This window comes from Phalacrocorax aristotelis, chromosome 2, assembly GCF_949628215.1.
Source record: "Phalacrocorax aristotelis chromosome 2, bGulAri2.1, whole genome shotgun sequence".
NCBI classification, from domain to species: Eukaryota; Metazoa; Chordata; class Aves; order Suliformes; family Phalacrocoracidae; genus Phalacrocorax; species Phalacrocorax aristotelis.
Genome location: NC_134277.1, coordinates 128,600,092 through 128,612,346, shown reverse-complemented (window position 1 = coordinate 128,612,346; position 12,255 = coordinate 128,600,092).

Genomic DNA, 12,255 nt, shown 5'->3' with positions numbered 1-12,255 from the left:
GGATATTTATCTCACAGGAAAAAAAGAAGTATTTGGGTCACTAGAGAGACACAGTGAAGAAATTTGTGATAAACTCAGCATTTTGTGCAAAGATGATCTATAGGACATGAAAAAAATAGGCTTAATTATCTGCAACGCATCTTGGAATAATGCTGATGTTAGTAATCTGTGATAAGCAGATTACAAAATATTAGTGCAACCCTCAATAACAAGAAGTTGATAGTTCAAAGGCTTCCTCCTTTTCCTTTATTATTGTAGTTCTGAAATGGATACACATTTCATATATGTACTGTTTTCTTTCTTCAGTTTGCTGTTGCTGCTTAACAACTGTTTAACATCAGTTTTAGTTTTGTATCTGAGTATCTTAATTTTTCAGTATTTTACTGCCAAAATTAGTATTTTTTTTTAAACCAGAAGTCACATTTGGGTTGATTGGGTTAGTTGGTTTTATTGTTTAATTAGTTTATGTATTTATTAAATAGGGGTGTGTGTTTAACAACCTAATTCTTATTCTACCACTTCTGTTTCATCATGGCTAAAGAGAATACTGATAAAATACTTGCTCAGATGATGTCATTGGCAGAATCACCAGAAGAACCACACTCACCAGCGACATGAGTCTGCGGCACAGGCAGGGCCAGAACTGTAGGCGGCCACCTCAGCAGGGAGCCAAGGAAGAAGCCCTTCGCTCTGAGTCCTCAGAGGGAGGGAGCTCCCTGTGCCAGGGTCAGGATAGAGCATCTCCAAATACAGATGCAGAAGGAACATACTCTCATCTCTGAGCTTTAACATTTCCCTTATTGTCATCACCTGTAATATGATTTGAAGAGAGAGAATACATGTTCAAGAGCTGAGAAAGCACTGAATAGATTGTATTCACCTTGGCAGAACCTCAGCTAGGAACAGGAAAGAGTTCATTTCTATTTCAGTGGCATAAGGTTATGTAAATTTTCTCTTGATTAAACAAGTGATTTAGTTAGTTTATAATAATTTCTTGTAGAAACAACTAAAAGCAATAATTGAGCTTCAGGACCAAAAGAAGAAAATATGGGGTTTTTAGTATTTAATGCTAAGGTAGGAAAAGTTATGTTTTCTTCAGTAAGTTTGTAAATTTTCCAGTGCAAGATAAATAGAAAAATATTCAGGTTAAGTAAGGAAATTTTTTTCCCTGCCATGTTCTGAAATTACTAGTAGTTTTAAACTAGGCCAGTTTCATTCTTGGTGTAACTCCACAGAACTGAGAGCAATGTCAGTGTTTTAGAAACATTGTCTGGGGCAATCTGTAAGACAGAAAGTAGAAAGTTGAGAGAGGAGCCAGTCTGAGAACAGAACTGCAGAAGTATACCTTGATAGAAAGCCAGACCAACACAGACTTTGTCAAGGGGAAAAAAAAACTGCTTTGCCTTGTGGGGTTTTTAAAAGCTAGTGAAATAGCAGGTAAAGATGTCCTAAAAGCAGAGTTTCTGTAGTTTTCCAAGAGGCTCTCTCATAGAATTAGCGTGATTAAAGAGGATGAGTAATCATGGGTTTTGCTATGAATTAAGCATTGAGTATGTAAGGAAGACAAGCGAACAAGCGAACAAAAAGCTGGCATGAATGGCTGTTTCTCCAAATAGAAGGAAGTTAGTAACAGGCTATCTCAGGGATCTGCATTAATACGATATTATTTTTGTTTGGAAGCAAAGCCTTTTACCCACTTAGTCTAAAAGTAGGCTAACATGAAATGGAAATAATTGTTAGAAATCAAAGATGAAGTAGCTTACCCCTGTACAAGACAGTTGACTAATAACTATTCTGAGATAGAATATGGTATGTACTCTGTTTTGTGGTTATATTGGCTTCTGAGATACGTATCAAATACCATTTATTTCTATGCAACATTCTTTTAGGATTGTCACATCTACTTCTCGACTCCAAAGCTTTTATCACTGGCAACTAAAATATTCATATGTCTGCCTGGCTTCCTCTCATGGATGATTAGCCAGCAGTCTCCCCCTTGCAGCCCAACCCTTCTCTGCCTCCTCTTTGATGCCATGGCAGATGTTAATGAAAATTAAATTAAAATAATTTAAGCTTATTGTTTTGACCAGTATGGTTTCACTGTTTTTTTCTCCTCTGCCTAACTCTAACATCAACCATAGTAGTAATACTCAATATGAGGAGAAACTTCTTTCCTGTGAGGGTGACAGAGCAGGGGAACAGGCTGCCCAGGGAGGTTGTGGAGTCTCCTTCCCTGGAGACATTCAAAACCCGCCTGGATGCATTCCTGTGCCCCCTGCTCTAGGTGTGCCTGCTCAAGCAGGGGGGTTGGACAAGATGATCTCCAGAGGTCCCTTCCAAACCCTACCATTCTGTGATTCTGTGATTCTGTAATACCATCAACGCACAGATAATATTATTCATCTTACATGTTTTTTAGGAACCACAGGCATCTTTCTGGGTTAACCACATCATGAAACTCTAACTCTATCACTGCCTTCTCAGTCGTTCTGTGATGATGCCTTCCATTTAGTTTCACTGACATGATACCAAGTTCCCCTGCCTGAACAGCTGAAAGGACGTCACAGGGAAGGACTATTTCAATGTCTAAGGATAGTTCTGTCCTCTAGCTACCCTCATGCATTAAAAGAAAGGAAAATGTTGACAGAAGGTAGAAATGGCTCTAGTATGCTTCCTTTAATGGTGCCGCTATAGAAACTCTAAATATGATTAGCATAGGCAATATAGACAGCGTCGTCATTCTTTTTAGTTGAATTCACTGAATAAAAGGTAAAGAAAATCAAGAATAAAAATACCTAATTCATTTATTAACTCAGCTGAGTCAGTGAATACCCAGTGATTGCCAACCTGGATTAAAGTTTATGTGTCATTCAAGAACTCAAATATTGTTTCACTTGGCAGGCAGGGGTCGAAGTAAACAGGATTTCCCTGAAGGTAGCAAAGAATGATGATGCAATATGGTTATTTATTAGCTTTGGTTTTACTGTCAGGGAGATGGGCAAATAATGCCCTAATGCTTAGAATTTAAATGGGTCAAACTATTTGCACTGCTTAATCTCTGCCCAACTTCTTTATAAGTTCCTAGAGATAAGCTTCTCAATAAACATTATAATTTTCAGAAGTCCTTTATCCTCCTTTGGTACTTCATGCCAGTTTAAGTACTTTTGAAAATCAAGCCATTCATTTAGGTTTCAGTAAAACTACTCAGAACCATTTCTTTGCAGAAGATATTCCTCATTTAAACTCAAAGCCTTCATGGAGATCTACCAATCTGCTTGCGCAGAGATCTGCCAATTTGGATTAAGATTTTTCCTGAAAGGTCCCATGTTGACTGGCTAGTCACTGCAAGAGCAATACCTAAATATACATCCAACATTTTAAATCCAAATCCAAATATTTTGACACAGTATGCTGTCATAGGTTTTGGTTTTTACAGTATAAAATTAAAACAAACTTCATAATCTTGGAATGGGGTAAATGGATGGTTGTCTTCTGGACAGATTTATTTACATCCCTAGCCTAAACTCGTTATTGAAAAAACATATTAAAAAGCCCTTGTTCTCAGTTATAAAAAGTAACAATTTCAAACTAATTCATCTTCTTAAAAACCAACTTTATTGGGAAAAAATAAATACTGAGGGTGAGATGTTGGACCCACTGATGGAACCTGCTTTCCATTTGACTAGGAGAAATTAATTTTGATAACGGCATATACCAGTCTTGCTTTCACAATACCCAGCAGACACAGGTATCACATCTGTATTTGTAGTCACTCTGCCCACTTTCCTCTGCAATCCTTCTTGCCAATAGTCATCAGGCAGAATTTGCTCACAGGTCTTGACAGTGTCAGTACACCTTATCTACCATGGCATATGGCTCTTTGCTACACACCTCACATGCAGAAGTAATGCAAACCAAATGAACACTTGCCTTGACTATTCCTTTGCAACATTTCACTGGTGGTCTTCTCTGACATACTATGTGTTTTAACTGGCTATAGAAAATGGGAGGTCTCTTATCCAATATTTTTTATTTGCATGGATCAATGTAAAAACCTGCAGGAGTATTGCTTCAGTGTTGACCATTTGGCACCAGTCTAAGGCTTTGTTTTCCCAGTGACATTTTGCCATTAAGACGATGCATGTGAATTAAGGCATCTGATGTTGCAACTTTAAATTTTTCAGTGTTTTCAGGCTTTATCATTGCTTTTATGTAAGCTTTATAAAATGGTAGACTCTTCCAAATGAGTGCCAAAACTCCTATCGTCTCCCACTTTAAATACAGATAGTGGGATTAAGGCTACTCAAGTGATACAGCAAATCCTATTAAAGTCATTTAGGTTAGACTTTTAATGTTACTTAGGTACCTAATTCTCCATTTATCCAACGTAAGATGAGGTACGTAAATAAATTTGCCGCTCTGGGTCTTAGGAGCTTTTGAAAATCCCACCCACCAATATATGATCCACAGTTTTGCATATGACTTACAGACCTGATTTCCCAAGGAAATAAATGTGATCCCATTGCCTGCCCATTCGTCTGTCCCTCAGTCAGTCTCTGATCTGTCTCTTCCCCTCATAAACTTTGAACCTGACAGCTAACATCAACAACATTTGACAGAAAGGCAAGGGCCCAAAGGTATTAAGTCCTTACAAAGTGTAAGGATTGGAGAAGGGGCAGGGGTGACCTTTGCTCTCCCCTTGGAGAGCTGCAGCATGAGCTCAGCTGTCCTCACTTCTCTCTTGCTCACTCAGGTTCACCGGTCAGCACGTGTGTCAGTCACAGCCAGCACAGCACCACCATCTCTGCCAGACGGAGGGTCTCACCTCAGCTCCAGGACCAAACTGCACAGAGAAGGCAGCTGGCACTACTCTGCTGAGGATGGTGGAGGAAATTGAAACAGGTCCACTGGAAACTAGGCTTCATTATTTCCATCATCTAAAAACAGTCACTTGCTAACTTCTGATGGTCAACAGTGAACAGTAGCTTCTCAACACAGCTTCCAGAAAAATGCTCTTGAAACCCATGCATTTCTTCTGAAAGGGGATCAATAGAATTTCTTTAAAACTAGTTGTTCCCTGGGCCTCCACAGTTTTGCTCTTTCGCAAAGGGCAAAAAGAAAGTGATGTGTCCCAGTGGCAGCAGCTGTACTGAAGAGCTGACTTTTGGTGCCTACCCCACAGAAGGTTCTCCAATCCAGGCTGGCTCTGTGACATGCTGCCAGCAGCAGATGCACTGTCATCTAGTCTTGGTTCACACTGGATCGTATTTCTCATCCCTCAGGTTTACCTCACCTTGATCCCAGGTGATCAGCCAGCAGGATGGGTACTGTGTCAGAAGGAAGGAATGGAAATCCATGTACAGGCTCTAACTTGACTTCTCAGACTTGGGCTCTTCTGTGAATAAAATACTAATGCCTGGCCTGTGAAGCCTTATGTCAGCAAGGCAGGGACAATGCCATTACATGCTCAGTAAAAGTACATTATGAAATTTACTAGAGATGACTGACCTTCAGCTAGAAACAGAGAACCTGGTGTTAAGTGAAATTAGGTTGTCAACAGCTTATCTTAAAGATTTCTTAGTGTTGCGGCAGTACCAATTGGAGGCAGCATAGACCAGTTTTTAATCCAGTATGTGGAAGGAAAATTAGGATCGAGTAGCTATTTTTCTCACCTACTCGAAGGAATATTTGTAAAGAGTATTTATAGAGAGTTGAAACCAGTGATACACCTATCTGGAATCAACCAATTAAGACACAGTATTTATTGATGCCTGATTTTTATCTAAGTATCTACATCATAATGAGGTAAATTATTTTTATTCACTTGGAGTAAAAGGCAATAATGCAATATATTCCTCTCCACCTCACAAACGTGTTTAGCAGTAGGGACAAGGCCTGGCAAATTCCTGCTGCATTGATGCTTAGTACATAAAGAGTTATGAGGGCTTAAGCTCTTGGTTTAGTCCAGTCATAATGTAAACAATGCACAGATTCTACATAGCAGTGTGTTCTAGTGGCCTGATTCTGGTCATAGCACTTACATTTTGGTGGTCCAAAGCTTGTCTGGGTGAGAAGAGGCCCATTGTTTCAAACAGAATGGTGGTTTGTTCACATCTAATTGATTTGATGTATCCCAGAACTGCTTGATAAAATGTCTACTAACAGAATTGATTAACAGCATGATTTAAAAAGTAAATAAATCTGGATTTCACAAGAGAAAATAGTTATAAACATATTTTTCAAGAAGGAAAAATAAAAAAGAAATTGCAATACTGCAGTTTCTGCATTGTAAAAGAAATAATTATAATTTTAGATACAGCATGAAGTCTTTCTTGTAAGAATTGATCTGTACAGGAATATTCTTGTATAAAACTCCAACAATGTCAGTAGTATCAGATCATAGTTTAACACATATCTCAGTGTTTTCCAGGAAAAAAAAAAAATCTCTCCCTTCCATATAACTTAGGAGAATACTGTGTTGTGTGTCTCTCATTCTTTTACAGTATGATAGACTGGAATGTATGCTATTTAGAATCAGAATGACAGCTGGATAAATTCATCAGGAAAGATGGCTTATTTAAAGCACAGGCAAAATAAAAACCTAAACTCTAATAAAATGTAAGACCCAAAGAAAAGTTTGCATCTAGTTTGCTGAGGTATATAGTGTTATAATAGATACAAAACTAAAAAGGACAGGAAAATGCATCAGATTATCTGCTGTGGAAGTGAAAGCCAACCATGCACGCTTAGTTTTTATAGTTCTGCTTCCACAAATGTGTTCATGGTGCACTTGGATAAATTTTTGCAGTATTTGCAGGTGCCCTTTTCAATGTTAAGTTTTTATTTCCAGGCTTCAGCTTGCAAATGGTTTTCCCAGTGTCTCAGAGAACCAATGCCATATATTCTCATGTGAAAAGCACGCAGTAGGTCTGACTCTGCTTTACTCAGGATCTTTAAACTTCACAGGTTTCTGAAGGAGGTGAATGTTTTCAAAGCTTCACAGCCTCCACTGAACAAAGTTTACCATGTAGTAATTAATTCCCTGGAAATTGTTTTTAGTAGTCTTTGCAGTGCCATCTTATTTGCAAAAAAAAAAAATAATTATTTTTTTCTGTGACTCTATATACAAATAGATCAGATCAATGAAAATCACATCAATGAAAATCTCATCAATGTCATCCTTATCTCCACAGCACTGGTAATCAACAATACTCATTGATCACCAGAGAAAATGCAGACCTGTTGAGGATATTAAATTAACCATTAATTTGGCTGGGGTTATTGAGCTGAATAGCTATGCTACCTTGTCAGGTTCATCTTATTATGCCCTAAAACCCAAATAATCCTAATGAACGACATCCACTATGACTAAGGGATGGAGTGTTCTCACAGTACTCTTTTACAACATTTAAGGCGTGTTTTTTGGAGACAAGTCTTTGGAGGCAGAGGGAGGAATCAAATCTCGAACTTTTACAGTCCTGGCAAATGTTCTAACCATGAAGCTGGCATTAACATGAAACAACACATATCCCACTCCAGTGACTATGTTTTAATGACAGAAATTTATTTCCTTGTTGGTTTTTTTTTTCCTTTTTGACATATTTTAGTGCAGAATTCCAGCACAGGACTCTGAGGTGGGCACATCTTGAGAGCAGAGTCAGCACCTAACACCCTGGCTAGTAAAACTCTATTAAGAGTCATCTTCCCAGGCAAGAATTTGTTAAGTCAGGGCACTGGATACTGCTTCTGTGTCGGGGCTTGTATTTAGTACCCTGTGTATCCTGCTGTGTACCGTAAACAGGACTAAAAAGTCAACAGGGCGAAGTGGTTACAAAGTGTAATCAAGTTCAGTACAAGGCAGCAAAGAACCACACCCTGAAACAACATGCTTTCATTCAGAACTTGGCATTAAATGTAAAGGAAAGGGGAACTTGCTAGAGCAAATCATAACCCATAGACTGCTGCAGCTGCAGCTGTACCGCAGGTAGTAACCATATGCTGGAATGCATGCCAGAAAGGCAAGGCAGGTGAATGCAGAAATACTCACTCTCTTGATTCTGCTTGCTGATTTTGTTTGCAGCTTTCCAGTGGCTGACACCCCCAGCAACCTGAGTTAGCATCTTTTATCACTTGCATGCTTACACAGTGGAAATGTTGACAAGCTGCAAAAGCAGCAAAAAATTTTGAGCAGAGGTCCCAGGGAGGGTCCAAGCACACAGTCACAGACAGAAGTTGTGAAACACACAGATGCAGGGAATAACATGAAGTTTGCTGAAGAGCTGTTGTTTGCTCTTTTTTCTTTTTTTTATTTTTGCTCCTCCTCATCACCAGTTTTCAGAAGCTCTTCAGTGAAAACCCAGTGAAATTGGTAGATCAATTTCAGCTAAAAATGAATGATGGTGGAAAGCTGTGAAAGGTGAAATTGAAGCCTGAAGTATTTCATTAAATATACAGCCAATGTGTAAATCCTTCCCCATATGTACGGGCACAGATTTATTTGAAAGAAGGAAGAGACAAGGGTTAAGGAACCTACACAAGTCTTTCCTCTCTTTAAGCATATATAGTGTGATGCATATTCTCCCAGCCACATAACAGGGCTGGGTCTAGCTAGCCCTTATTGCTTCCATAACATGCCCAGACTTTGAGGGGATGCTCATAAATCTGACAGTAATAAACCATCAGTTCTGCAAATGGTTTGGTGCAGATGATTCATACTCTTGCTACAGCAAGACAGTGGGATCAAAGTCTTTCCCCTTCATCACTCACTCAGTCCTTGAGTTACCCTGCCAGTTCCTGATCATAAGTGTTTTTCATCATCTCTTCACACACCAAGGATTTCAGTGTCTTACAGAGCAGAATAAACTAGATATATTTAACAAGAAGCTTGGACTGTGCTTATACTACACTTTCCCCCCTTCATTTTTACACCAAGAGAGTTTTGCAAATAATCGATGGTGCTGTAAAAGGAACAAGTTCTCTGCCATTGTACCTACCATCAACTGCCTGCTGAGATTGCCAAATTATGTTCTATTCTAAAGCAAGACTTTTGAAGGCTATTGCTAAATTGCTGAGCCAACAACCAACTCTGCTAGACAGTATATTATAAACATTAAGGTCTAGTACCATAGGAAAAGGTTTGACAAAGTTTTGAGCAATGCTATCAGCACCAGTGAACAGACAGACAAGAATAAAGATGGATCATTAAGAAATTCAGACAAAAATCAGAAAGCATTTAGTAGAATAGTAAAATCATTAAGGTTGGAAAAGACCTCTAATATCATCAAGTCCAACTATCAACCCAACACCACCATGTCTCCTAAACCTTGCCCTGAAGTGCCACATCTACATGTTTTTCAAAGACCTCCAGGGATGATGACTCCACCACCTCTCTGGGCAGCCTGTTCCAGTGCCTAACCACTCTTTCAGTAAAGAAATTTTTCCTAATATCCAGTCTAAACCTCCTCTGACACAGCTTGAAGCCACTTCCTCTCATTTTATTGCTAGCAACTTAGGAGAAGAGACCAACATGCACCTCGCTACAGCCTCCTTTCAGGTAGTTGTAGAGGACAATAAGGTCTCCCCTCAGCCTCCTCTTCTCCAGGCTAAACAACCCCAGTTCCCTCAGCTGCTCCTCATAAGACTTGTTCTCTAGACCCTTCACCAGCTTCATTGCCCTTCTCTGGACACACTCCAGCACCTCAATATCCCCCTTGTAGTGAGGGACCCAAAACTGAAAAAAGCAGACCTGTAACACCTTGGGATTTAAGTTTCACTGAAAGGCTGACATCTTCAGCACTACTGTGTCCCTTGCTGAGGCATTCCTACAGTATTGATTCAAAGAAGGATGACAACTATGATACACTTCTTTTTTCTTCTGTACGAAATGGTCAGCCTTCAGTACAGTAATTCGTTCTCAGTTCAATTTTGCTTAGCTGGAAAGATTTACTTCTTCCACAGTAATATTCTTAAGTATTTTATGTGAACAGACTCCCATGACAAACTGGGTGTCCCATTGACTTGACTGTCTGCTCTGGATTTCACTGGAAGCTTACATTTGTGCAGGAGTTCGCTCGTACATGACTAGGGTTTTTCACCTGCACATAATAAATACCAGCATGATAAATATTTTTTTTTTCCATGTGACATGCAATTTCATGTGTCTCTGGTTGATAAATGGTAACATAATTCTTCCCAAATGCCTATGCACCCTGGAATATATGATAAGCTTGAAGAAGAAATACTTGAACTTAATTTTATTTGGTAGAGTAGGCTTATTTTGTTTTCGCTGTGGTTGCTTCTTTGAGGAGAAAGGCAAGAGGAAAGAGCACGCCATCTGGCACCTTGTAAAACAGCTGTCTCAATTATTGCCTTGATTTTCTGACTCACACCTCTGCACTTACACTTTTGAAATATGTGAATTATTAGTAAAAAATCAAATATCTGAAAATTAAATATTGCATGATGGCTAACTGCACAAGTTAACTAGAACTTAATTTATCAAGATGCTGACTACCTGCTGTCCTCACTGTCTGAAACAAAGTGTTCAGCATCTATGAAAGTTAAATTCTTAATCTTGATCCTATTGAAATTTATGTGCTAATGCTAGCTTTAATTTGTGTGCATGAAATATAAGGTCCTTCTATATATCTGTATCATTCACAGAAAGAACATACAACTACTACTGTAGGGTTGAAACTCAAAACATTTTATAATTTTTATAGTGCCCTGTAAAAGGAGCACAGACTCATGCTTCTTAAGGAAAAGACTTTAGTGTTGAGCTTTCTTTTCCCATCTGCTTCAGAAGCTTTGCTATGGATACACTACTAACTTTCACAGCTCCTACTCCCTGACCTTTCTGAACTTAGAATCATAGAATCATTTAGTTTGGAAATTACCTTTAAAATCATCGAGTCCAATTGTAAATCTAACACTTCCAAGTCCACCACTAAACCATGTTCCTAAGTGCCACATCTACACTTGAGCCAGGATAATTGTTAGGACTCCGTTGCACTGAGTACCATGGAAATCCACATGAAATTTCTTTCAGTAGCTTCAGGATTTCACCTATAGACAGTATATTATAAGGCTGGAATCATTGTAACATGTGCCCTGTCCTCAGTTTACTTAACCAAAGGACTATTTTTAGCTTACAGATATATTTTAAAGCCTTACAAACATTCTGTAATATAATAGCATGAACTTTGTATTAATACATATTTTCTTATTTTATACAGCGTATCAGAAAGGTGATTTTTGAGTTGCAGGTAAGAACCCAATCTCAGTCTAAACGCTTTTCACGTCTTTGACTGGAAAAATACCTTTTGAGTCATAGATAATGTCTACAAAATCTCTGGGAAAAAAATGAAGCCTGCCCGCAGCATCAGTCTGTGACCCAAGACTCTATTTCTGGGCCAAGTGCTCACTTATGCTGGATACCAAAGCCATTCTGCCTGTTTTGCAAACGAGCTCATGGGATCTTTGGTGCAACCTGCTAGCGGATGGGAGTTTGAAGGGCATGCCACAAGTCTTCACGTGTGAAGACAGATAAAGAAAAAACAGCTTAAGCAGATAGAAGTGAATTCTTTAAACTCCAGAAAGTTTTTGTTCCTGTCACCTTTTATATACATATACGTATATAGATATATACGTATATGTATATAAAAAGTACGTGTATGTGATTTTACAGTCAAAGACGGTTGCCTACACAACCCTTGAACACTTGCCACAGAAGACCTGTTAAAGTTATGATATAGGTTTTACACAGATGTAAAATTTCTGCTGAAGGAGGGCAAATTCCAGCTGTCTGGGAAAAGCCTGTTTGTCACAGGAATATAGCAAAATGGAACATCTAAGAGAAATTGCCACAATTTCAAGTCTTTGTTGTAGCAGACAGAGCTTTCAGGCACTTGAGCTCTTTTCCACATGTAATTACACAAAACAAAAGCTTTACCTGCAAGCCTTGTCTTGCAACAGGTCTTAATTGCTCCGGTGAAGGGTCAACCGTGCAATATGTTGGCTCCTCTGTGTGAAGGCCTGATGATATCACATCTTCACTGTCAGAGACAGGAGCTGTCATTAGTGCTACAAATTCAGTCTCACTCATGGAATTTTTAATTGAAACCTTAAATTTACAGATATTTTTGTAACTCAGTCTTGAGGGAAATTATCGCTAGTAAAACTAACTTTGGTCAAAGATGAAGCCAAAATTGCAATGTGAATTTTGTAGAAAAGCTAGATAAAAACTATGAGTTGCTT